Here is a 27,849-nt window from a genome sequence, read left to right as displayed (position 1 = left end):
GTCATAGAAAACGATCAAAGTCAACAATACCCAAAGATAAGTGAAAACACGACTTTGTAACAAAATATGTTAAAGTGGTTTCCTGTTAAGAGGACAAGATGATAGAATGATTAGAACTGCTGGTAATTCATAGGGAGATGAAAAGTTTGGAAAGCTGCTTAGGGAGAATTCCAATATAGCTATTGAAAGAAAAGTTGCAAACTGGTAAAAGGGTACATGAGCTGGTGACAGAATGGGACAGCACTACAGTCACAAAGTATCACTACAAGTTCCCTGCACCAAACTCTCCCCAAGGCAGCCATTCCACCACCCCCCCCCACCCCCGGCCACCAGGGAAAAACAGACTTACTAGCAAACATTACTTTTCAATGCTTCCCCCAAAAGAGGACCCTGTTATACAGAGGGAACAATTATCCCAAATAATAAGCGGTTCCACACACATTTGCCAAACACCAGAGACAAATGTGCCACGCAGTACTGACAAATCCAAAGAACAAAGCACAACTTTTTTGTACCTGGAGGGTGTATTGAACAAAGATAACTAATGGAATGTATCTGAAAACAAACTAACAAAAGAATTTGAGGGATTTTTACATATCATCAAAATAGCTTCTCTATAAACTCTCATAAAAGCAATGAAGGCTTTTTGAGCAGATAATTAAAATTCTTCCCTTTCAACTAAGAAAGCCCAATATCTCTACTAATAGTAGACTTTATTACCTTCCAGAGAAGTAGTTTTTAGCAATTAAGAGTTTCATCTATTTAAGTAGTTCAGAAGCACTAGAAGGTGTCTGGCACAAATGAGAGGTGCTGGGAATAGGGAAATAAGAGGCAGACTTTGACCTCAAGGAGCTCACCCTTAAATGGGTAGAGAAATACTGCAGAGTGAGGCAAGTGCTAATAAAAACAAAATGAGAAGGACTGAAACTGAGAAAGAAAAGAAAATCAAATCCAGATTTGTGAGGTGGCTCCATGCAGACTAAAGTATTAACATATTCATAGTAGCAGAGCTTGAGAACACAATAACAATTTCCCAATATCCCTCTGTGAGACAGAAAACATTAATCCCCACTATTACAAATGAATAAAGTGAACTATCCAGAGTCACCTACGAAGCTTGCAATACTAGAAACTAGATTATAGTCCATGTGATCCTTTTCAATTTTAAAAGATCAATACATTCTTCTTTCTAAACTTTCATGTTTGCACTTGAAATCTAGCTCAACTCATCAAAAACTGGTGATATATTAGATAAAAACAAAGCAAGAAGCTATCTATGAAGAAATTAAGTATGTGCCTGTGTGATATTTTTAGGACATGCTGTCTCTACTTCGGTGGGCACGTAGCACCACTTGACATTTTTCAAGGAAGGTGAGGTAAGGCAAGTTCTATCTTTTTGGGTTTTGTCTGAAAAAATATCTTACCCTACTTAAGTAATTCTACAAACATCTCCGGCAATAGCACAATGAATGTCACTTAAATTAACTGCATGTCAAATATGAGTATAAGAGCTAAATGTGTTTATTCGCTTGACTAACATCTTTTGAAACAGCTATTCAGTTTTGTTAGGAATATGCTAATGCACCTCTAAACTCAATAGTATCATGCCCTTGAATATATTAAAGTTCATACATTAATATATTAGGCATCATATCTTAAAGGCAAAGTTTTTCAATCAGGAACATATCTCTAAAATAAACAGGACTCAACACACCAACATTTGCTTTAAACAGTTTTTCCAGAAATTATCTATTTGCAAATAAAATAAAAAGGATAACATTGCCATGTGCTATTATTAAAATTATTCAAAGCAAGAGATAATGTACATTATGCAAGTGCTCAAATATTATCCAAAGCACATGTCTACATATTCTACAATATGGTAACATCCACTACGGCAACATCTGAGTACTTAAAACGAAGTGATTGAGATCTTAGAACAGGGGTTGACAAACAAGCTATAGATTTTGACCATAGCTTGCTCGTTCTTGTGAGGTTTTACTGGCATAGTCTGTGGCTATTTTCATGCTACAATTTGTAGAGTTGAATAGATGTGACAGAAACTATATGGCTTGGGACCTCCCTGATGGCGCATGGGGTTAAGCATCAGCACTATCAAGGACTCCGCAACTACTGCAGCACAAGTTCGATCCCAGGCCCGGAAGGTGACCCACATGGCCCAGCAGACCTCCTCTCTCTCGCCTGCTGCTTCTCTCAGCAGCGTGTTTCAGTCAATCCGCCAGTTCTGCTCCTTACTCTGTCTCTGGTGAACCCTCTCACCCCCCTGCACCTCTGGTCTGTACACCAACTCTTGTATGCATAAATAAATAAATCTTTAAAAGAAAAAGAAACTATATGGCTCACAAAACTTACATATTCATTACTGGACCCAACATAGAAAGTTTGCTGAACCCCATTTAAGAACCACCAGAACCAACGATCTAACAAACTCACTTCTAGCCTAGAATTTATCTATCTTGCAAGATGAGCAACTGAATATGGTAAAAGAGTCAGAATTCTTTCCCAAAACATCCAAGTACAAACCCACATAGAAACAAACCTCTACTGATTCATTCAAAATCTGTAATACTGAATACAAATTTTTTTAAATAGTGAATATAATTTTTATCTTTTTAAAACTGATACATCAATAAAATTACATACAAGCTCATTAAACTGTCAATGTCGCTTGTATTTAGTTAACCACCATCAGGAGCGATACTAGGTATTCCTTTACTCCTCATACTGAAGAATCCACATGCAACCAAACAGAACATATCATTGTAAAAGTTTGTTTTCACCTGTATGACAAATAGAATGGGGATGACAGGTAAAGCATCAAAAAACTCTTCTTGTGAATGTAGTTAGCCTCTTCTATTCTTACCACTCTAAAATCTCAAAGCAACTATCTCATTTAAATAAAAGAATGACACCCAAATAAGTCCTAGTGGATCTATCTGCCATTCTTAGAATAAGAGAACATTTTGTTAAATATTCAATGCTAACTGAATTTATCAACCAATGGAACAGTAAAAATGGCATTGAGTAAGTATTCCAAGTATCAATGAAGGTTTTAAGGTTAGCGATAGCTTTTTTATAATTAATGATGGTATTTTAAAGCACTAGGATTTGGAAAGCCAACACAATACTAATCAATGAAATAACAACTGGTTAAAAAAAAGTAATGTTTTTATTTGCTGTAAAAGTTATGTTTAAGATCTGGAGTCTATCAAAGAGTCAGTGATTAGTTTTACATAGTCTACATAGTTTACATAGAACTGTGAACAAAACATGTCAAATTACTACAGAAATGGCTAACCCATTTATTTACCAATTGTTATCTTTCTTCAGCTAGCAAAATAGGAGATAATGCAAATTCCTAAGCAAACACAGTCTGAGGCTTGTTCCCACCCAGAAGTGCTTAACCAAAGATGCAGCCACAGCCTGGAACCGTTGACAATACCAATGGAGTCACCGATTATAACTGATGGTAACACAAGGCTAAATTAAGCATTTTTAAGGTCAATAGAATGCCAAAACAATCACAACACAATTAAAGTGATTTTCTAATTAGTCATACCACCCACCTCCCCAACCACCATCTTTGGTATTACTCCTAGCTTTGTATTACAGGAAAATGGGAAGAATATTTAAAAGTACAAGTGACAACCAGTTTACCAAGGTCACAAAATTTCCATAACAATCTCACTTTCTGCTTAAAAACACAGACCTTCATCCTATTTCTCACCTGCGAAGTATTCGAAAGACAAAGTTCTAAAAACCCTTCAAATCTAATTAATTTTCTCAAGGCTCACTTCTCTCATGAAGTTGATTTACATGCGCTACCAATTAATGTGAGCAGGAGGGTTGAATTAATATTAACACTAGGACAGGCACAGAGGGCCCGTGCTTAATCTTTAAAAGGCATCCTGATGAAAAATGGAAACCCCGCCCTGCCCTTAACTTTCTCGGCTTTTCTAGTTCTGGTTTTCTCTGGGCAAGATCCAGGAAAGCAGAACTTCCTTCTCAGTGCCTGCCTCTAGCTGAGGCCTGGTGCAGAAATTCAGAACACTAGTTATCCAAGTACCTCCTTAAGGTAGTCTTAAGGCTCAAGTCCGCTCAGAAACAGCAGAAAGGTTTGCTTTCTTGGGCGGGCAATTACAGGGTATGGCAGCCGGGTTTGTCAGGAAGCGAAGGGCCGAGACAGAGGGAGACTCCAGAGACTGAGCTCCATATCTAGTCCCAGGAACCACCCCCAGGGGCGGGTGGCCTGCCTTCGGTACTTCCCTGCCTCCTCTGCTCGGGTGGGGAGTGCGGGCTCAGGCTCTCCTGAGCTACTTCCAGGTCCGATGGGACTCGCCTTCGGACACCAGAAACGCCCCCGGCCCGGCTCCCTCGCCCTTTGCCCTGTCTCCTCCCCTCTCGGTGACCCACCACCACCGGTCCCCTCCCATCTAACATGGCCGCCCCACCCGCCCCACCCCCGGTACAGCCGAACCAATTGGGGCTCAGCGGCACCGCCTCCCCTGCTCCCATTGGCGAAGCCGCCTCCACCCGCCTGCCCCATTGGAAACAGGGCCTGCCATTCCGCGCCGAGGACTCCGCCTCCCAGCCGCTTCAAGCTGCTTTGAGAAGACATATAAACAAATCCCGAGAGGGCGGCCCCTCTCGCCCGTCGCTGGGGCGGGGACGGGAAGAGGGGGGCGACTACCCCCGAGCCACCCCTGCCCGGGGCCCCCCAACCCCAGCCCGCGCCTCCTCGTCTCCTGCCAGCCGGGTTCCAACCTTCGCGGCCCTGGCCCTTCCTCACACGCCCCTCTCTCTCCTCCTCCCCCGCCAGCCTCGCCTCCCCTCCCTTCGCCGGCCCCTCCCACCCGCTCGCTTCTCTGACAGGCCGGTTGCCGGCAGCCACGGCCTCCCGCTCACAGGCAGCGGTGGAGGACCCGGCGGCGTGGCGGGGCGGACGCCCGGCACTGCCCACCCCTGGCCTAGCCTGCCGCCAGCCCGTGGGTTCCCTCTACCGCCGCCCCGCGCTTTTATATAACCGTCCCGGGCCGGGGGTGGGGGAGGGGAGCCGAAGCCCCCGTGACCGGCCAGCGGCAGCCTGCGGGCCGCGCGCCCCTAGACTCGGCCCTGGTCCCGGCCCCCGCCCCGCGCCGGCCCGGCCCAGAGCCCCGGCGCTGCTGACTCCTAGGCCGGCGGCCCTCCTCCGCCCCCCGCTCGGCTGGTTCCCCAGCCCAGGTCCCGGCGGGCTCGGGGCGGCGGGCAGCGGCGCTCACCTGCGGGTGTGGAGGCGGCTCAGGGGCTGAGTCCAGTTCCGCTGCAGGGGCCGCGGCCCCTCTCCATGCTGCCTCGGGTTTGTTTTGTTTATGTCCTTCCTGACGGGTTCCCGGAAATCGCGTGACTCGCCCCCCTCACGTGGGCCGCGGCGAGGAGGAGGAGGGAGGCGGGGGCCCGCCGACCTCGGGCCAATCGCGAGGCGCTCTGCAGCCCGACCAATCAGGGGCCCGAGCCGGCCAGGCACCCTCGTCACCTGACGCCGGAGAGGCGGGTTGCCGGGAAAAACCAGGAAGAGGGGGCGGAGCGGGGGCTCGCCGTCTGCCGCTGCAGCGTGGGCGTGGGGTGTGTTTGACACCCAGCCACACTCACGTTTGTAAGCGATGTTCGTTTACAGAGGTTTGCACAGCCACCGTTTTAAGTTATCTCTTTAGCTACTCGGTGAGGCCGGATGTGTCCGTATATTTCCATCTTAAGGTCACTGAAACTTGAAGGGGCTAAAGGTTTAATAAAGAGTATTCATTTAGTAGGGGGGTTGTATCGACCTCGTTCATGACTGTCTTCCCCATCTGAACCTCTTAACTCACTGAGACTCACCTTGCCTCACTGTCATGCAACATTCAATTTTTATTGCTCACATATGCCCTAGACGGAGGAATCAACAGGGCTGTGGATCTTTGAGAGAGACCACACAACTGTGCAGAATGCTACGAGTAATGTCTGCCAAACAAACCTTCGTAACATATGGGCCTGAGGTTTTCTTCTGCTCCCTAGTCCTGTTCGTAACAACAGCGACCCTTTATTGAATGTGTACCATGTGATGGGCTTTTCTCAGTTCTCCCCACAAGCACGGGCAATTGTAAGACACCAATTTTTCAGATGGGAAAATTAAAGTTTAGAGGAATTAAATTACTTGCTCAAGTTCCCACAGTTAAGTGACCCACTTTGTTACCCTCTGTACTTCCAGACTGCTCTTTATACTCCTTAAAGGAACCGAATTTATCTTCTGAGAACAGAAACTTGATTTTAGTAAACAGAGGTAAAGAATTGGGTGACAGAATTGTTTGTTCAGATTCCTTAAGCATGCCAGTTTTCTCTTTGGAAATGTGGCTCCTCTTTGCACAGATCTAGGGAAGCAGTAGAACGTAAACGTTGACAATTTTGGACTCAAACTTCTACAGATCATAAGCTTCAAGAGGTTAGGGACTAGCCATGTAATTGATCCTCTACATGCCATGTCAACATAGACAGTCATTAAATACTGTTTGAATGTCAACCTGTATTTTTCATGCTTGTTCTGCTCTGTGTGAACCAGTACAAATTATTAACCTCTGTAAGGCTCCTCTGCAAGTACCTCATGGAATCGATGTGAGAATTCAGTGACATCTTCTAAGACACTTACAGTGTTTAATGAGTGGTAATATTAGATTGTTCAAGGACCCCATTTAGAAGAGTTACTGTAGACTTAATAGCAAGTAAGGTTAATTCTGGGCTTCAGAAGTGTAACAGCTACTAACAAAATACTTTTATATAAATATAAATAGTGAGTCGATGTATTCAATAGATACCTAAGAGGAAAGTAGAAGAAAATCGCACCTCTATCCTCCACAATGCCCAGCACATAGTAGGGCCTCAGTGCTCAATGAAGGAATGAGTCTTTTCCCTAGTGTACATTGAAACCCCAGTAGAAAAACCTAGCTTGGGAAGTTTGAGCCAAGTTCCTCTCATTCATCCTCCCATATGAGATTCATGCATTAAATCTCCATGGAATACATCAGGGACTATTCTCTCTCTCCTAATACTATTTCTGGAAAAGTTCCAGCAGATGGTTAGCTCTTCCATTATTACACTGCCCTCTGGACATAGGTGCGTTCACCACCCCTATTCTGTTCCTTGGGGTCAAGGAACAGGCAGATTCTTCTCTTAGGGCTAGGCTCTGCCCACTGAAGGCACTTACCAATGAATTAAATTGGATTCCTGCCTTTGCATTGCCTGTTGTCTTGGAAAGGACTGAGTTTTGGCTAATAGAGACCTTCCCATTAAGGTTTGTTAACCACTATATCCTGCTCTGAAGTGAATGAAATCACTGACTGCTAATTGATTTGTGTTTCTCTGGGGTTTTTTCCTGCCAGATTGTGCCACAAAGTTGGCAGGAAGCTGGGACTCTGGAATAGCACTGACTTGAGGTTTAAGAGGCTCTTCTTGTTCTAGCCACAGAGTGGTAACCTACTGCCACTGGCACTTCCAAAGTACTTAACCTTGCTCCTGTAGAATCATATATGTGCTGGGGTGGCCTGATTCAGAAAACTATTCTACACAAACATGAGGCAAAGAGGAAACAAAACAAAACTTAGGACTCCATTGAATTCTTAAAAATAAATATTCTATTTCCAGATTAGGTAACATACATACACAGTACAGAATTCAAAAATTATGAAAAGGTATTTAGTGAATACTAAATCTCCTCTGTGCCCTGGCTCTTCATTTCTCCTTCTCAGAAGCAACTACAATTACCCACTCTCTGTGTATTGTTCCAGAGATAGTCTTTGTCTATGTAAACATTTCACCTTAAACCTCAATGTATGTGGAACACTGTTCTTGGACTCAAGACCCCAATTTGAGCTGTGCAAGGTCCCGGGTGAGGGGCTGGACCTCTCTGGGTTGCAATTTCTACACCATGAGGAATCTGGACTAGTACTGTATGTTCTCTGTGATTCTTTAACATTCAGTTTTCCAGAAAGAATGAAAACAGCTGCCATAGGGTCCTAACTTCCCTTTTGACCTAAAGTTTGTAGTGTGTGTAAATCATTAGAGTACAGATTGAGCCCTGCCTGCAGATCACGTACATGTTTGCTAAATGAGAATTATCCTTGTGAGTCAAAACGTTTTTCTTTCCTGACCCCTCTGGACCTGTGTGGTATGTTAAGATTTCACAGCTTCAGAAGTGAGATTAATTAACTCAAAGCTGGAAAAATCCAAGAAAAGCTGTGTCCCTCTGACACTTTTAAAAACGGACTTGCTTTCTGAGAAGACTAGAATATTGCTGAGGTTGAATGTAAAAGAGATACGAATTGATGGTTGACAATGGGACTCATCCCTTCATTCATCTCTCCTGAAAAAAATTCTTAGGCAGAAGAATAAAGATCACTTCTTTCCATTGGTTTAACCTCTCAATAGGATGCAGTGTCTTTATGTAAGAGCTCTGACGGGTTTCTTCTCCTAAAAAGCACCAGGTTCAATCCCACATGCCTGCCCTAGTCTATCATTTACTTACATACCCTGATTCCTCATTCTGTAGACCCAGAACCAGGCCTGCTGTGGGATAGAAAGTGAATGACTGCTTGTGATCTAAATGCACAGGTTAACATCGAAATCCCATTCACCCTATTCCATGGCTCAAGATGCCAAAACTTCTATTAAATCTACTTCTATCAGGTTTATGTCTGTGCCCATTAATTCTCTACCACTCAGTTGAGTACTGGATGTACTTCTTGCTTTGCAGTATTTCTATCATGAGTGTTGATAGTATTTTCTCAATTAAATAAAATGGCATAAATAGCAATGCAACCTTGAATTATGGAGAATGGGGGACATGTCATTAGACAGCATAGTCAAGCCTGCGTTTAGTGATGGGTTGGGAAAGGGAAGGGAGAGAAATAAAGAAACTGACGTTTGTTGGGTGCCCGCTCTGTACATGAAGCCACAGTCCTTGCCCTGGATTCACCGATAACCTGATGGCTTGTAAAGCTCACAATACAACACTAGAGCTTATAAGAGGGGAGCCCCTGGCACAGATGTTAAGAACATAGTATAAGTGTTTCAGGGCCATATTCTTGGTAAATTATTTGGGCAAGTTAGTAACCCACAGGAGTTCCTTGATTTCAGTCAAGGTCTTTTGTTGACTTGGAGGATTAAACGCAGGGCCTGATATATATATATATATATATATATATACACACACATACACACACACACACACACACACACAGAGGATCCTCTGTCATCTTCCAAGGGGGAATGTGACTGGAAGAGCAGCAGGAGAGAAAAAGCATGGCAAGAGATGGAGACAAGCAACTCAGACTGTTTTATGATTTCATTATCTTTCTGTCAAACTTGTTTTGTCTATTTTGCTAAGAGTGAAAACTTCTAAAACAACAAATGGTTTTTGTGGTTTTTTGTTTTGGGTTTTTTGTTTTGTTTTGTTTTGTTTTCTTTTGTTTTTGTCAGCACTGAGCTGAACATGCACTGTTAGTATCAGTAACTCTTAACTGATAACAAACCAGGAAGCCAGGGAGTGAGAACAATCTAGCATTTGTTTGGGGAAAGACTCCCAAAGTACAGGTACAATAAGACTTTCTGTTGCTGAGGCCAGAAGTAGGACGATAAAAACAGAAAGTGGAGGAATAGACTGATAAGAAGCAGGAACCAAGACCTGTAGCTGTGATAATATTCTGTTGAACTACATGAAGGCACACCATTCCAAGGGACCCAGTCTGGTGTAAAACTGTGAAGTTAGCTTTCCAAATGCAGTAAGTAAACAGTTTGGACAATTCAGAGTTGAGGTGGTAGATAGTAGGAGGTCAGGTGTATCCAAGATTGCTGCCCCCCCGCCACAAATTCATAAATTCATAAACTTCCCTTGTGCTACAGCAGAACTAGGGACGGTGCCGACCAGCTTTAAGTGAGAGTTTTCATCATGTTTTCACAAGATACAGACTCTAAGCATGAGATGTGTAAAATAAATGGGAGCGATTTTCCGCAAAGGCCTTTATACTCCAATCACAGTGAGACATAAAGCCCGTTAACAAACATGTAGATTCTACCCTGTTAGGATGAGAAGCAGGAGGAAGCCTCCAAACCCAAGCCCCATAACACAGTGCTCAGCTAGGCTCATGGAGGGCTCCCTGTCTTTCCACCCAGATCTAGCGGGCACCTGCTCCTTGCCTACAAGGGTGAGGCACCCATCACTCAGGCTATCGCCAAGATTCTGGTTCCTGATGAGCAGGTTATCGCTCATCTCCAGTGTCCCTATGATGGCTCAGCTCGACTGGGGGCGTCTTGCCCACTTTCCCATTCGACACGTCCCTGTTTGGCAAAAGGAAAAGTCTGCTTTGGGGAAATTAGGAGTGGGATTATGACAAAGCAGGGGGTAGTTTTCCTCTCCTCTTCACAAAGTCAGTAACACAGGCTCCTATAAACACCATGGAAGAAAGGGAGGACCTATTTGGTGGGGAATAGAGGAGGAGGAAGCATTAGAAAGAGGCTGATGTGCAATAAAGTAAGCCCTTACTTAACATTCTTGACAGGTCTTGGAAACCACGACTTTGAGCAAAATGATGTATAACGAAACCCAGTACTCAAATAACATCACTTAGTTCAACGCAATCATTTTAACATTGATAAGGAAGAAAAATCCTGGCCAACATTAAACAAAATGATGTTATTCCAGAATGAGGACATGCTATGCTGCTTTTTGCCCTGGCCCCACTCTGCTGACATGCAAGGCAACACATGGAAAGTCCTTATACTTGGCACACAGCAAGTACTAGGTGAAGCTCTTCTATTGTTATTTCAATTTTTACTGAGGTATAATTGATATTAATATTAGTTTCAGGTATACAGCATAATGATTCCATATTTGGATATATTATGAAATGATCAACACATCCCAAGTACTACTGGGCACCACATATAGTTACAAATATTTTTTGTGATGAAAATTTTTAAGATCTACTTTCTTAGCAACTATCAAATATGCCACATAGTATTAGTAACTGTAGTTACTGTGATGGTCAATACATCCCATGAGTTACAACAGGAAGTTTGTACCTTTTGACCCTCTTCTCCCATTTTGTCCCCCTCCGATACCATGTGACTTGAAATCACCAATCTGTTCTGTTATCTATCAATTTGTTTCCCCCCATAGCTTCCACATATAACTGAAATCATATAGTATCTATCATTCTCTGATTGACTTATTTCACTTAGCTTAATGCCTTCAAGTTCCATCCACCCCATAACAAATGGCAAGATTCACTCTTTTTAGTGGCTGAATAATATTCCACTCCAGACCACATTTTCTTTATCCATTCATCTAGTGAAGAATACAGGTTGTTGCCATGTCTTGGTTATTGTAAGTAGTTCTGCAGAGCATTTTTTGGTGGAAAATAGTGGCTGCATCAATTCATACCAACACTTGTTATTTATTTTATTATACTATCCATCCTAACACCAGTGAAGTGCTATCTCATCGTGGCTTTGATTTGCATTTCTCTGATGATTAGTTGAGCATCTTTCAGTACCTTTGGCCAATATGTCTTCTTGGGGAAAATATGGACATTTTTACAATATTAATCCTTCCAATCTGTGATCATGGAATAGCTTTCCATTTATTTGGGTCTTCTTCAGTTTCTTTAATTTATGTCTTAGTTTTTAATATATAGATCTCCTTAATTTATTATTAGGTATTTTATTCTTTTGATGCAATTGTAAATAGGATTTTCTTAATTTCTCTGATAGTTGATTAGTGAATGGAGAGGCAACAAATTTTTGTGTACTCTTTTTGTATCTTGTAACTTTGATAAATGTATATAGTAATTCTAACTTTTTGCCCTTGAGCTTTTAGGGTCTTCTATATATTTAATACCATGTCATATATAATTAGTAACAGTTTTAGTTCTTTCTTTCCAATTTGGATGCCTTTCTTTTATTTTCTTTGCTTAACTGCTCATAATACTTCTAATACTATGTTGAATAAAAGTGGTAGGAAGGGCATCCTTGTCTTGTTCCTGATCTTAGAGGAAGTGTTTAGGGATTTTCATGGTTGAGTGTGGTAGCTGTGGGCTTTACTTTTTTTTCTTTTTAGACTTATTTTTATTCATTTATTTATGCATACAAGAACTGGGGTATAGGCCACAGGTGCAGGGTGGTGAGAAGATTCACCAGAGACAGAGTGGGGAGCAGAACAGGCAGATCTATTGAAATACACTGTTGAGGGGAGCAGCAGGCGAGACAGGAGAGGTCTGCTGCGCCATGTGTGGGTTAGCTCCCTGGCTGGGGATTGAACCACGTTGCAGTGGCTAGCAATAGCTTGATAGTGTTGTGTCTTTAACCCCTGTGCCACCAGGGAAGCCCCACTGTGAACTTTTCATCTATGGCCTCTGTTATGTTGAGGTAATTCCCTCAACACCTACATTGTTTCTTTTTTTAAATCATAAATGGGTATTGAATTTTCTCTATTTTTATTATTTACAACAATGCTTCTAAACTTTTCTGGAGGTATGATAAAAGCCATAGACTTGCAGGTGATTTCAGGGTGGTTACAGATATGTGTGTAGTACCCCAATAAGGGCCCAACCGAGGTCAGACAGAGGGATACACTCCAGTGTGCAGAAATAGCTGCATGATTTACAGGTCTAAGTGCAAAATGAAAATGCAGGGCCTCTTACTCAAAAGTAGGAATTTCAAGGCAAGAGTATTAAACTAAGGGCAGATCACTTCTAATCATGGTCCTGTGCAACTGACAGGTCCCATGCCATGAAGCTGGTCCAAGACCTAGAGCTTTAGGTCAGACAATTGTACCTTTGTTTTAAGCAAACTCAGTATCTAGAGATTGTAATTTACAAAATGTGCACTTGAAAGCTGGCCACCCACAGAACTCTTTCCAAACAAACTCCCAAGGAATTAATACTTACTAAACACCTTTGTGCAAGATTGTAGGGATCAAATATTTCAACAAGCAGAGATTCTGCCCAGCAAAGCTTTTGCAGCCTTGGGGACAACCCTGAAAATTACACATCATGATGGCAGAAATTAGCAAAGGCTCCTGTGGGAACCCACAGCTTGGAAAGAGAGGAACTTGGAGAACACCTCCAGGGCCTGACAATAGTCAGATGGGATGAGTAGAGAAGGGTGCCAGGTGTGCCAAGAAGGGAGAGGTAGAGTGGGAATAATGCCTCTCCTGGAGCTGCACTCTGCAAAAGCAATGTAATACACGAAAGTTCCACTGTGACCCCACTTATGCCCGGACAGAGCAGGGAGTCTGCGCATTCACTCCGTCACTTAGGTTCGTATCTGAGCCTTCCTGTGGGCTGCTCCTTTGCTGCAGATACTGCAGGAATGAATCATGGCGAAGAAGCTAAGTCTGCAAGACCCAAAGTGGGTAACACGGGATAATCTACCCTGGAAAAATGCCACGGAGACACAGTGACAGCCCTGGGCCTTGAGATCAGACTCTCCTGGAATTAAATCCCATTTCCTCTACTTGTTAACTTGTGGCCTTGTGCCTTGATTTCTTTGTCAAGCATGTGGCTTTATACCTTTATCTAATAGGGCTGTTGTGAGAATTACACAATTTGACACACCGGCAGCATTTAGAAAAATGTCTTGCATATGCAGCTGCTACATACCTGTTAGCTGTTATTATTAACAATATAACAAAGAAAAACAACAAGCTGTAAAAGTCCCCTAGAATCTCAGAAATGGGACAGACTTGGAAGAGAGGCTTGGAAACCCCATAACCATACCCCAGTGAAGGAGCAGCGAGATCTCTGGAATGGTAGGGAATTTGATGTACTGAGAAGATAGTCTCTGGGTGAAATTGGCTAACCTGCATAATCTTGGTTGACCTCAGTTTCTCCAACTGTAAAATAGGAATGTGCCCAACTCACTTCATAGGATAATGTACGTAGAAATACACTTAGCACACTGATGGTGACTGGGGTGCTGACAGTTGACCAAGCCATGCGTGGCCTTGAATCTTCTTCACAGACTCTCTTCCTCTGCCCACACCTTAGGGGTGAGTGCTCGGCATCTCTTCTCATCCACACCTCTCCACACTGGCGCCCTTCCGCCTGCTCCTTCTCCTTCAGTTCTGGACCCCATAGAGCAACTGCCCGCATAGACACCTTCATACTCTCCTTATTCAAGTCTGAACTTATCACTGCTCCATCGCTGTGGAAGGCTTTGCCATGCACCCTGTTGGGAACCTGGGTAGAATTCTCTATTCCCCCCACCCCCTCACAATAGCCACTCAATCATCTGTGTGCTCCAATGCAGCGTCTTCCCTGACTTTGGTTCCTTCTGAATTCCACGATCCAGGACACTTCTCTCTCTTGGACTCCTGCAATTCCTTGGTCACTGCTCGGCCAAGAACACCTCGACCACTCTTTACCTGGCTCTTATTCACTTTTGGGGTTTACCCTTAAGGCCATTTCCTTCAAGAAACCTCCCCCCACCATTTCTTGAGTGTTTCTCGTGCCCGTACCCAGCAATCTGTACTTTTAAGCTCCAGCACCTGGCTGCCATGGGCTCCACCCACTGGGAGCCCTGGGGAACAGTTTCACTGTCTCCAGACTGCACTGGAAGCTCTGGGGGGACAGGGCCTAAGTCTCTGCTGCCTGCCATGGCCAGGAGCAGCTGACATCAAAGAGGAGCTGAAAAAACTTGGTGAGTGCTGGTGAAAAGCTCTGTGGCTTGCAGAGTCACATTTAGTTTCTGAACTCACACTTCCTCAAATGCAGTGCTGGCTTTTACAAAACATCTGCTTTGCTTTTCTATTCTGGGAAGGTGACCCACAGTAGTACCCCTCTTGGGCAGTGTAAAGAAACTATGGAAGGAACCCCTGTCAAAAGCCTGACAGCAATTGGAGAAGAATTCTGAGATCCATGTGGGTGGCTATACTAGAAAAAATCTTAAATCTAGCCTCAGTCATCAGAATATTCCCACTTTGGAGCTGGCCTGGGGGTTGGGGGTACAGGCTTGGAGTGGGAGTTAGGGAAAAAGAACTAAAACATTTCACAAGGAGGGGGTTTGAACTCAAGCCGCAGCACAGGCTGAATGAAAGCCTTGCTTGGAGCAGCTGGGAGTGGAAGAACAGTGTGGCTTTTTCTAACCCATGTGGGACCCCAGAACATGAATGCCCCAGGCTTCCACTTTGCTATGTGGGCAGAATCAGAATCAATGCTCCCTTTTCATGTCACCAAAGTGTCACTGGGGGCACCTCTACAGAAGGAGGCTGCTTGCATAAGCTGGGCACTTGGTCGTGTCCTGCACTATATGAAAGCGAGTCAGTCTGTGTGAACTCATTGATTTTCATTGATTCAAAAGTGTCAGTGTTTTCATAAACCTAGCTGACTTCATTTCCCCTGACCCTGAATTACTCTAAAGAAAAAGGGGTATGTGTGTGAGAGATAATTACATAATGCTTGAGGAAGCATTAACACCATTCAGACAAAAGTATCCCCCAAATACCTATTTTCCCCCAATTATCAAAGTCTCACATGCTTTGTGGAAAATACACCAAGTTGTAAAATAATCATTATCAACATTTTGGTCTATTTCCACCAGGATTTTTCCTGTATCACTAAGTTTATTTTTTTTTTTTTGAGATTTATTTATTTATGCCTACAAGAGCTGAGGTACAGGCAAGAGGTGTGGGGGGTGAGGGATTCACCAGAGACAGAGTGAGGAACAGAACAGGCAGATTGACCAAAGTACACTGCTAAGGGGAGCAGCGGGCGAATCAGGAGAGGTCTGCTGCGCCATGTGGGTAGCTCCCCAACCAGGGATCGAACTCGTGCTGCAGAAGCTGTGGACAGCTTCATAGGTTGCGACTTAACCCCTTGCGCCACCAGGGAGGCCCTGCAGTATCGCTAAGTTTAAAGTCCTTTTTTTTTCTCTTAATATGAAATTCTATTACCTTTTATTATTAAAGCTAATATTTCCACTGGAGAAAATGCTGAGAAGGAAAAAGAAATTGATGATCACTTGCAATTACCATCCAAGAGCAAGTAATGTCAATGGTTTTGTTTGCCTCTTTCATCTCTTTTTAGGCATATATTCTGGGATGGGGGAAGGATTTAATGCACTATGATAATCCTTCATTTGGATGTAGCATGACCTATTTAAACACCGCCTGATGTTAGGCATTAAGATTGGTTTCAATGACCTGTGCTGTGATAAATATCCCTTGTGGTGGTATTTTATATTGTGCTTCTTTTCCCTTGAACATTATGAATCTTCCACAATTCATTACATCCATGCAACTCAAAGGGAAAGTCGAAACAAAGCTGGGGTGGAGGGGGAAGTAATATGCTGGAGTCCATCTTCATTTTCAATATATTTGTTCTTACATAGAGGCATGGAATAATGAGAAGCCATTCTAAATGCCTAGGTATGTGTTTAAAAATATAATTTAAATATAGTTAATATTGCAGCAATTGATTCACTGAGTTTGGAGGAGGAAGAAATCCAGGGCCAAATTTCCCACGACTCTGAGCAACAATTTAAAATAACTTCTCAATTCTAAAGTTGCCTCAGCATGGTAGAACATTTACCACTGCCAGAAAGACAGCTAGATGAAGTAACACTAAAGACAGACAGAATAAACTGTTAGGTTGGGCCAGCAATAAGTATATAGGCATCATTTTATGTTTAAAGAAAACAACAAAGCAATGCTTAAAGAAATCAGATTACATCTTCAAAAGCATGCCAGAAATATTCCTGTTCTAGTCTAAGATCTGGTAGAACATGGAAGGACAGGAAGGATGTGGCCCAGACACTTCTGCTATGATTGTTTCTCTTGTAAGAGATACATCTTCCTCCTCAGACCTGGAGCCTGATGCATACCTCTTATTTTTCTGTAATGCAAGTACAAACGACTAATCAAAATGGAAACCATACATAGAAAAAAAAATCAACTGGCTGCCCCTCTGGAGCCTAAGGTTCATAGAAAAGTACTGTCATTGGATCCTGAGGACTTTGTCATTTCTTGGAAAATACCCTTGGTGTAGTATAATCCACAAATCAACTTCACTACCAACATTCCATTTGGTGACAACCTAGTATAGCAGAAATATAGAAACTCTGTATTTCATCATTTTATAATGAAAAAATTGAGGCTCAGAAATGAAATGATTTGTCCAAAGTTATAAAACTAGCAAGTGATACAGTAAATTGTGAACCAAGGTCTCTTCCTAGTCTAGTCTTAATCCAGGAGGCCATCCCATGAACTGGCTTTAGAGGAGGGAGATATTTTCACTATCCTTTAAAGGAATGGATGGAGCTCCTGTCAATCTGGGCTGGCAAGCACCGGAGTACGCGAACTGATTCACACATTCCTCTCAGATGCCAGGTCAGGTTGTAGCAGAAAGGTTCAATTATTAAGGATGAGGTAAGAAGCAAACATCTGAGTTTATGTATTAATTGCATTTATCTCAAGAATTTCATGAATGAGGGAACAGGACCTACATTAAATGACTTCCCAGGCAAAGTAAATCTATTGCATTTCCCTCACAAAATCTGAGTTGACATCCTTCCTGCACTTCAACAGTAGTAATACAGGTAGGTGGTGGCTCAGCACCTACAGCTGGCTTGAGGCACGTGCAATCGAACTTGCTCTGAGGTCTTTGGGCTCCAATTTGTTTAGGAAATGAGTTCCCATCTTCTTCCAAGGCTCTATGGAATGAGGCCATTAGGACCATGTTAGGAACAAGCCCCACCAGTGCTTGGGGAGCTGCTGCCTTACTGGGGCTTTTTACCTCCCTAGAGCGCTTACTGAGCCGAATTTTTCCACTAGGGACAGTCAAAACTGGCACAGCTTCAGGCCCCCTAGTGCTCATGTCCCTTTGTTTCTGACTGGTATTAATACTACAGCCAACTCACTAGTCTTCCTTACTCATGCCTGAGGAAATTGGCTTTCACCAATTTGCAACGAAGTCGAAGTGCAAACCATTAAGCAGTGTAATCTGGTTTACTTCCCAATGTCTAATTTATTTCACTTAGAGGGGATAAAACATACAAAAATGGTTCCGTTCCAAATGACAGGATAAGGCAGAACTCAGGGACTGGGAGCAGCCAGGACTGTGACCTCAGCCTTCAACTATGCCACTAAGTTGGAAGTGTGCCAAACCACGATCATGAATGAGCACAATCTCCAAACTGCCCTCCGACACTGCTACGAAGCACACAACAGCTAAGGTCTATTGCCCTGAATCAATGCAGGCTCCCCAGCAGCCAAGGCTGTATGCTTAACTCCGGATAGGCAAAAGCAATGTCCAGGGAAGTGCCACTACATTAAAAACATCAAGAGGTTTAGCTTCAAAAATATGGTCTGGGGCCTCCTCTGAAGGCACAATGGTTGAGTGCTGGGCTGCAAAGCTGCCCACAGCCTTTGCTACGCCGGTTCGATCCCCAGCCGCCGGAGAGGGTCCACATGGCATGACAACCTCTCCTGCCTTGCCCGCTGCTCCCCTCAGCAGTGTATTTTGTCACTCTGCCTGTTCTGTTCTCCGCTCTGGCTCTGGTGAGTTCTCTCACCCTCCTGCGCTTCTGACTGTACCCAGTGCGTGTATAAATCAATAAAATAAATCTTTAAAAAAAATATAGTCTGCTGGAGAGTCACCTTGGAGTGGAAGTTGGGAAGGTTCCAAACAGACCCCTGTGACCCGAGATGGGAGGGCTTGACTTGCAGATAGCTGTACTGGAGTCACATTTCCTCATGTAGTCAGGGCTCAGTGACAGAGGCATTCGTTTATGTACTCAGTCACCCTGGCATTGCTTTCTTAAATGACAAATATTGATTAAGGGTCAAGTAAGTTGTTCTGATGGGAGACAGCTTGGTCATACGCAACGGCAGAATTCTTCCCCTCCAGCCAGAATCCAGGGTTGGCTCCAGGCCAATGCAACTCCGCGAGAGACAAGGGAGCAAGTGAGAAGTGCCCTGGCGGGGAAGTTAGGAAAACTGGATTCAACCCCACCAATCTGCTGCTGACAGAACCGTGTTAAACAGGGCAAGTAATGCTCCCTGTCTGGGCTCAGATGTTTTATCAATAAGATGATGAGGTCAGTATGCATCACTCTGGCCCCTTCAATTTCAGATTTCATGGATTCAGAAATCCATGGATTCCATGGATTTGCTGAAATTAGCTCAAGACCCTTTGAATGGAATGTACAGGACAGTGTGGCCAAATTGTCAGAAAAACTTAAGTTCAAAATGAAAGGTAAGACTGGAAAGGAATAACCGAGCTGGACAGTCACTTCAGCTAGAAACTCTCTTTGGCCATAAAAATAGCAAAACAATGAATTCAGATAGTTTGGGAGAAATAGAAAAGTACAAACTGCAAAACAGGAAACCCACTCTTGGCTAGCTGTCAAAAGGTCATGAGTTCAGTCTAATTTCTGATCCTTTAAAACTAATCAAGCCCCCAAATGAGTGAATTACTGCTACTGAAACACAGAATGACTGACTCCCGCCCCAGACCCTTTAAATCACTCATTCCTTCAGCCCCATTTCTGAGGTGTGACATAAATGGACTGGTGAGGGTATCTCTATCTCATCCCTGTGGCTGGTATTGACCTACGGCCTGCTCAGCAGCATGGTCTCCTTCCTATGAACAATGGTCAAACTTGGCCTTGGACTGTAATTCTATGTATAATGACCTCATCTCTCCCAACTACCAGGCACACTAGTTGATGCATCTTTAACTACTCCAGTGCCCTTGTGAAAGTAGGCACTCAAATGCTTACTGAGTGGCTAAGAAAGTACTTACCAGTCTCTTCAGGCATCTCAAACTACATGGCCAGCTTTAGCATGTAACCCAAGTTTGAGCAACAGCACCATTTTTTAAAAAGGCATTATCTAGAAATAGAAAAGCTTACAAAAATGAGCTTAATGAACACCAAAGCCAGATTTCCATAGAAAGCAGAAAAATAATTTATTCCAAAAGATGGAGAAAATGAGAAGATTCATCCTGAAAATAGACTTTGGTGTAATTCTGTTGGGACAGATCTGCCCTTTGAATATGCTCCCCTACCAACTGCTCCAGCGGAGTCGTATTGTCTTGTAAGTTTTAAATACGTTGTTGATTCCCACGTTGTGAGCAGGCAGGAGCCATCTTCAAATCCATAGGTTCCCAGGAGAGAGTAAGGCATTGCTCAGAAGACTAGCACCTTCTGTCGCAGAAGAGTGCAGGAACATTTTATGGAGCCAGCATGGTTTAGGTTAAGTAGGCACATGATTCATCAGAGTATAAAAAAAGGTGACAGGAAAAAATACTGCATTGTAGAATAAGATATTCAAATGTGCTGTGAATGTTTAAGGCAGCTGATGGCCAAAATGGGAGAGTCAAAGAAGTCAGTCTGGTTTGAGGTGGTTTCATCTAGAGGAATTCTCTCCGTGACCTGCAAGACAAAGTCGTTCCAGTAACTGGTCCTTACACCATCCTCAGGGAAGCAAAAGATTAACATCAGAAAGTCAGTCAGGACAATAATTTAAAACACAGAGGTGTTCACTAAATACCTGAATGAAAAATGAGCTCAATTCAAGTACAAGTTTGGGCAGATTTTGCAGAGCTGTGACAAGAAGTCCAATTACCAAGGCCCTTGCTAAGCTGAAGATGACCAGTGATGGTCTAACTCCGTCACAGAAAGCAGGAAAAGCAAAGCTAAGACTAATGGGACTGGAACTGAACAAGTTCACTTGAGTTTTGAGAATCTGTACTAGCTCTTCCTCTCTTGCACCAAGGAAGCAGAGCTCCCACAGGTGTGACAAGGTTTTCCTACGTCAAGCTCCTAAAAAGCAGGCTCCTTGGGACTCCAGGTTGATTCTGGTTTGCTCTCTATTCTTGCTACAACTGTAGGTGACAAACAAAAATTTCTTTTTCTGGAAGCTTAAAGCTGCAATGCCACCTTTGCAGAGCAAGCAACATCTAAAACACGTATCTTCACACATCAAACTGCTAACAGTGGTTGCATAAACTCCTTTATATAAAGCTTATTTTATAATGGCTATATAAATAAAGTCACATGTGCTACTTCTGAAATTAAAAAAACAATGAAGAAGAAAGGAAAATGAAAAAAAGGGCAATTTTCACACAAGGCTTAAGTTGGCTAGTAAGGAAACAAACTGATTGTGACACACAATTAACTGAAGGTGAAAGTTAAATGCAGGTAGGGTGAGATGTTAAAGTACAATGAGACATGGTTTGTGGGAGGCAGACTGATGGTCAAAAGCATGTAGGCATGCTTTTCCAATCAGTGGGCACAACCAGGGGAATCCACAGTGCAGTGTGATGAAATGATAGGTTGCTCAAGGCCTGTGATCTCGTGGGTGGGACAGCTCCTAAGGCTGTTGGTGTAAGCAGGGGTAGCCCAACCACTTTGGATGGTAGAAAGCACCAGACTTCTGGGGACCAGCTAAAGCAAGACCCAGCAAACCAAATACACTGCACTTGAGTACAATTAGAGGCCCAAATTTGTAATGTACTAGGAAAATAGCCGTCAGGCCAGGGAGCAGAAATTACTACAGCTATTGGTTTCTTGTGGCCTCATGGCTTCATCAAACCTTCTCCTCTAACCTAATATTTTTTTTTCTCATTCTGAGGCCAGAAGAGCAGCTCCTCTGAATAGATGGCAGTAGCAGGCAGATTATAATTGTACTTGAGAATGCTAAAGTAGTGAATGCAGATGTCTAATGTGTTACTTTTCTATGAAGAGCCTCCTGGTTAGATTTCCTCACTGCTTAGGCCTTTTCTGATCGATGAACAATCACAAAAGGGAAAAATAGGTCTTTAAAAAACCCACGTAGAGGGGCCTCCCTGGTGGCGCAGCGGTTGAGCGCTGGGTTGCGAAGCTGCCCGCAGCGTCTGCGGCGCCGGTTCGATCCCCCGGCTGCTCTCCGGCCACCGGAGGAGGGTCCCACATGGCGCGCAGACCTCTCCTGCCGCCCGCTGCTCCCCTCAGCAGTGTACTTCGGTCCTTCTGCCTGCTCTGCTCCCCGCTCTGGCTCTGGTGAATTCTCTCACCCTCCCGTGCTTCTGACTGTACCCAGTGCATGTATAAACAAAAACAAACAAACAAACAAATAAATAAATAAATAAGCACGCCTCTATTAAAAAAAAAAAAAAAACCCACATAGAAAAGAGACAATTTTCACTCAACATGAGCGAGCATTATGTTAAATGGCACAAACTTCTTGTGGTTTGATTTTGGAATGAATCAAAGCAGCACGTATTCTGTTCGTCTCTCTAACATGAAATCGCTGTGTGGGGGTGGGGAACTCAATCCAAGAGTCCACGTTCTCATTTTGTAAAATGAGGGAATCACTAAGTAGCTACTTTCAGACAAAACTGAGAATAAAGATATCACAAAAATATTAGTATTCCCAGAATCAGACAATCTATTCAGAGAAGGATGAATGAATACATGTGTTACTCAAATAGGTTTCATTTTTATCTTTATTTTTTCATTTCAGATAAATTCATAAAATAATTCCTTCTTTACTACTAGGTGTAAGGTATGTATTAATTGTAGATTAACTACAAGAGATATTTAAGCAAACTAAGGTACATGTATTTAATCATTTAAGGCAATGCACTAAATGAATGGCAAAAGATGGAGAGCTAAATACATTTTGGAGTAGAAGCAGCCATGTGACCAGGAAAAGAAGTACAAGAATTTGCAAGCTGGATGGTCAGAGAGAAATGGTTGAGCAAAGTTTAGCAATCAGAAAGAATGTTTAGAGAAGAGTGTGTTTACCAATCTCCTTTTTAAAAAAAGTAATGCATGCCATAGGGCAATGAATGCTATAGGGTGGTGAGAAACAGGAAAAACTAAGTAAAGTTAGTAGGTCAAGGATGTGCAAATAGTAGGGCTGGAACCAAAAGTTCACAGAGAAAAGTGAAAAGAAAGCCTACAACGGTGGTTTGCGGGAAGACAGGAAGGGACCTGCCCCCCAAGTTAGAAGGTGGGATGTAACCTGTAGATTAGTTGTCCTTATCTGTTGTGGCTCATGGGATTCTGGTTACAATGACAGAAATTGAGCTTCCAACATGGTACACAGCATTTCAGAGGCATAAATTCACTAAAATCAGAAAGCTCAGGTTAAAATAAAACCCTGGGGTAGTTCATAGGGAATGACTAAAACTTCCGGGCCCAGTGGTGATGTGTTTCAGGAAGTGCTACAGCACGAAAAGTCAGGGTGATGCTTTGTAGATATACTGACTGTAGGGACAGGGAGACCCAATGAGGAACTACTGTGGGCATCTGGGTCAGAAATCAGAGTGCCTGAAGGAGGAACAGAAAAGAAGGGCAAACACAAGGGACCCAGTAGAAGCAACTAGATTAGGGAAAAGGAGAAAGAAACTGAAGAATGTATAGGGCCTGACCTTAAGTGACAAGGGAAACTATGAAATCAGGAACTGAAATGAAGACATGACTGTGACTGTGTGGGAGAATATCGAGTCAGAGAGGTCAGAGTGAAAGACAGGCTTTTTATCCACAAAACACTTTGCACTGTTTAACTTTTCACAAGTAAGTCTTAATTCCAACCTCTCAACATATCACAAACCCCTTCATAACCCACAGTCCCCCTTGAAATTCCCACTCAAGTACAAGTAAATACCACTCAGTACTATGCACCTCATGAGCACTCAAGTTTGGAACACATAGAAAAACAGGTCCTCCGGGGCAGAGGCCTATTACCAATTCTCTCTACTCCTCTCCTGTCCAGATCTCATAATAAAACAGAATTTTTGCCCTTCTGGACTATGGTAAACCATATAAGCTCTTCTAATATATTACAATGATGTGGTTCACCAACTAAGTGGGTCTGTAGCCAAATCCACTTTTAGGAGATTCCATGCAAGCAACACCTCCCTCCCTGCAAGGCTGTAGGAAAATGGAACATGGAAAAAAACAGCAACCTTGATGTGATAGTTTCCTAAGAATCTTAGGAATCTAGGATAGCAGACAAGGCTAGCAGAGGGCAGAGACAGAGTGAATACTGTTCTTCGAAGTACTGGGCAAGATTTCTAGTCAATAAACATAATGTGCTATCACTCAGCTATCAACAATACATGAAAGAAAATTATGGCAATTGAAGTTATGCAGGTAGGAAAAGACCAGCTAGGCATTTAACTGTGTCAGAGCAATTCAATTTCTTCTGTATAAAATTACTCTAATGCTTTTGCGACTGCTCATTTTTCTGTGCTGAAAATGAGTCTGGCTCATACCTCTTGCTTTGTGCCCTCTTAAAGAAATCATGTACAAAATCAAACATTTTTCCCTACCAGGTGAAGACAGGTGCAAACCTAGTTTCTTTACTCCTTTATCAAACCAGTTGTGTCAAAGCTCAAGGGGAATTTAGCTTGATTTGTTTATTATACCACCAAGAAAAGAGAAGTCCTGTATTAGAGTTCTCTTTGCTCCAATGCTAGGCAGCAATTAGATGTCTTGATGTGCTACCTCCCTAGAGTTAGGGTACTACCATAAACACCATTTCAGATGCAGAATAAATGTGACATGATGTTCATTATCAGGGTTTGCCTAACCCTGACCCTGTCCTTCTCTTGCTGGCATTTTTAAAGGGCTTTTAAAGGAACACCCTTTAATACAAGGGTTTCAAGCAGTCTGGTGCTGCTGTGACCAGAGTGCAAATACTAGAAATTTGTCAGTCATGTTAACGAGACATACAAGACTGAAAAGAATAGGCAAATGAGACTGTCAGATACACACCCCCAGTGTTATGCAAGCCGAAGGACTCAATTCTCTTATTGTAAGAGAAGGAACTGAGGCTCAGGGAAGTGGAAGGCAATGCTGGAAGGAGTTTCAAGTCTGAGGTCTAAAGTTCTTAGTTTTATTTATTTATTTTTAAAAAGATTTTATTTATCTATGCATGCAAGAACTGGGGCGTAGGCAGACGTGTGGGGAGTGAGAGGATTTGCCAGAGACAGAGTGGGAAGCAGAATAGGCTGATCCACCGAAATACACTGCTAAGGGGAGCAGTGGAGGAGACAGGAGAGGTCTGCTGCACCATGTGGGTTAGCTCCCTGGCTGGTGACTGAACTCAGGCCGCAGTGGCTGGCACTTTAAATACCAGTCAATGACCTTGCATTCACATTCAATCTAGTTAAAAGGAAGACTAGAAAACAGGAGAACTTGGTAAAAACAGCCAAGTAAAAAAATATCTTGTGAATCAGATTATAAAAGTCTGTTTCAAAGGGAAGTCAAAACCCCTTTGAGCAAAGATAGATGTCTAAGTGGGGCGGGGGAAGCTGACTATTTACTATTGGATTGTCAAAAATCCAGTTTGTAAGGAAACAGGCACTCTCATCTACTGTTAGTGAAAATGCAAAAAAAAAAAAAAAAAAAAAAAAGATATGATTCCTATAGAAGAGAGGGTAATAGTATCTAGAAAAAGTGTATGAACCTTTAGTCCAGAGATATCATTTTCAAGGATTTTAACCCAAAGATCACTGGCAAAAATACAAAATGTCATATGCACAGAACAGCAATCTGGCTTTATCAATAACAAAGACTGGAAATAACCCAAAAGGACATCAATGGCTATAAAATGAATTGAGGAAGATCTCTATACACTAATAGAAGCAAACTCTAGAATGAATTGTTCAGTAAAAAAAGCAGGGCATAGAATAGTATACATAATATGATACCTTATCTGTAATAGCTGTGTGTGAAGAGGAAAGAGATACACACCACACAGAAGTTTAGGCAGATAAATACATATATTTGCTACTCTTTGCAAAATGAAATACCAGAAGAATAAGCTTCTCTGAATTTCTCTTGTTTATAATTTTGACTCTGGTAGTATGCTTTACATATTCAAAAAAAAGGTAACAACTGCAAACATGAAATGAAACAACCTAATCTATATATTGAATTGATAACCACCAGAGGAAATAGGTATTTCAATTGACTTCAGAAAAAAACATTTATTTGTTCTAAGACATCCTAAACCACATCCTAAACCTATATTGGTGTTATTTACAATCTGTTTTATAAGTATGATAGGAAAGTGAAAGTAATTGAGTTGCTGTCTTAAAGAGGCAAGGTTTTCAGCATATGTGAATGATATTGAAATATAAAACCAAAGAAGTCCTAAATAAGGAACCAGGAAAAAGGCTAATTAATACAAAGTAAAAATCAAAATCAGCAAGCAACTATAAACCAGAGACACACTACTGGGGTCGGGGCGGGGTGGGGGGAGGCACGGGGAGAGGAAGGACTAGGGTCAAAATAAGGGGGGGGGTGCAATTGTATGGGGACTATAACCAAAATGAAAATGCACACATTGTGAAAAAATGAAAAATGATGTAAGAATTATATAAAATAAAATATTAAAAAAAAAACCCAAAAAAGTCAAGTAAAAACTCATAACATTAAATTTGAATTAGAAATACTAACTCATGATTTTTTTCCTTTTCTTAAAAGCCTATGTGCCTGCATCTGTTCACCCTAAGGCTTAGAAGCAACAACCAGCAGAAATGGTGTCACCCAGCAACCAGAGCTTGGTCTTCAAATCCCACTGTGATCGAAAGGAACCAGGGTCAACCAGACTTGGGGACTGACTAGTGAACCAGGGAAACTCTCTGTGGGTAACTGAGAAAGCAATCGGAAGAACAGCAGGTTCCAAGTCTGTGACAGTAAATATGCAAGAGGGGTGTGGGAGAGCTTGACATGTTTGCCAGAAAGTAAGGAAACACGCAAAGATTATTATCAAAAAGACATAGAAGCCAATACAGTAGGGCTCCCATACATGCCCCCCACCAAAAAAAAGACTGAATAGAAAAATAATAACAAATATAATTGATTATATTTAAAAAGGAAAGAAAAACTCACTGGATACCCCAAAAGTAAGTTGGGCACTAACATCTTACTCTGAAAATTAAATTAATTAAATCGCTTTTCTACTTTTCCTGTATAATCTATATTTCGAGGTTACCAAGTAATCTTGGTTGATGAGGGTTAAGTTCATCTTTATAGAAACATTTCACTGAATCAAATGCGGAAGTAATGAAAGAACCAGAAAATCACTATCTTGCAATTTCTACTGAAATGCTCAATTGGGGCTAAGCTTATCAGTGGGCAAAGTAACTGGATGAGAGGGAATATTACGACTGGAAGGACCAGGCTGTGGTCACCTGAACCCACTGATCACCTTAGGAACTCTCCCCAGGAGAGCCAGGTGTCATGAGTGGCCTGCTGTGAGGCAGTATGAAGTCACAAGTGCCACCTAAGAAGTAGACTTGCCAAAACAGACTGACCAGAACCTAGCTAAGCATTTAGAGCTAACCTCCATTCAGCAAAATAATGGACAGAGGAACAAACGAAATGACAAGTTTTGACTTGCAGCCAGTGAATAGAACTCAATGCTGTAGTTCTCCTTATCTCTCTGATCTTCAGAACCAAGTAAAACCTGCAGTTTAAAGACCAATGTTCTAAATATGTAAAGCATTCAGAAATGCCCTTAATTGTAAGTCTGTCAGCCACTGCTTAAAGTTGCTAAAATCCTGAAATGCCAAGTATAGACAGCCCTGTTTCTGGGCTGTGTTTGAAAGACTACATGCAGACTTCATTTATATTAATGGCAGGCTAAGAGTCGAATTTAAAAGGATCTATGGACAATTCCTTTGGTAAAGTGAACAGCCTATGTTCCAAATTTATTTCTGCTCTTTCCATCGTGTTTGCTTTCAGCAGCCTGCCCTCCCCAAGTGTTAAAATGGCTGTAAAATGCTGAGGAAACATCAAGACAAACTCTTGACAATGCTGATGAAA

The 27,849-nt window shown here is 42.5% G+C and overlaps 2 protein-coding genes across 5 annotated transcripts in view; both read right to left on the bottom strand.

Annotated features, from left to right (window-relative positions):
* CREBRF (CREB3 regulatory factor) overlaps positions 1-5,420 on the bottom strand; it is a 51,504-nt gene extending 46,084 nt beyond the window's left edge. For 2 of the 4 annotated variants that reach the window (XM_037501348.2, XM_054690832.1), the window contains exon 1: positions 5,280-5,420. The gene's annotated coding sequence lies outside the window, so the exon portion shown is untranslated. The other 2 variants (XM_054690830.1, XM_054690831.1) reach the window with 2 other exon arrangements.
* Positions 5,421-19,974: 14,554 nt separating this feature from the next.
* The window catches only part of ATP6V0E1 (ATPase H+ transporting V0 subunit e1), a 32,884-nt gene continuing 25,009 nt past the window's right edge, over positions 19,975-27,849 (bottom strand). Inside the window, exon 4 of the mRNA XM_037498402.2 lies at positions 19,975-20,457. The gene's annotated coding sequence lies outside the window, so the exon portion shown is untranslated. The remainder of the gene's footprint in view (positions 20,458-27,849) is intronic.

The sequence above is a fragment of the Talpa occidentalis genome, unplaced genomic scaffold (assembly GCF_014898055.3).
Source record: "Talpa occidentalis isolate TD23 unplaced genomic scaffold, MPIMG_talOcc4v2.1 talOcc4.9, whole genome shotgun sequence".
Lineage (NCBI taxonomy): Eukaryota > Metazoa > Chordata > Mammalia > Eulipotyphla > Talpidae > Talpa > Talpa occidentalis.
The sequence above is the reverse complement of the archived record's forward strand: the minus strand, read 5'-3'. Positions and strand labels throughout refer to the sequence as shown.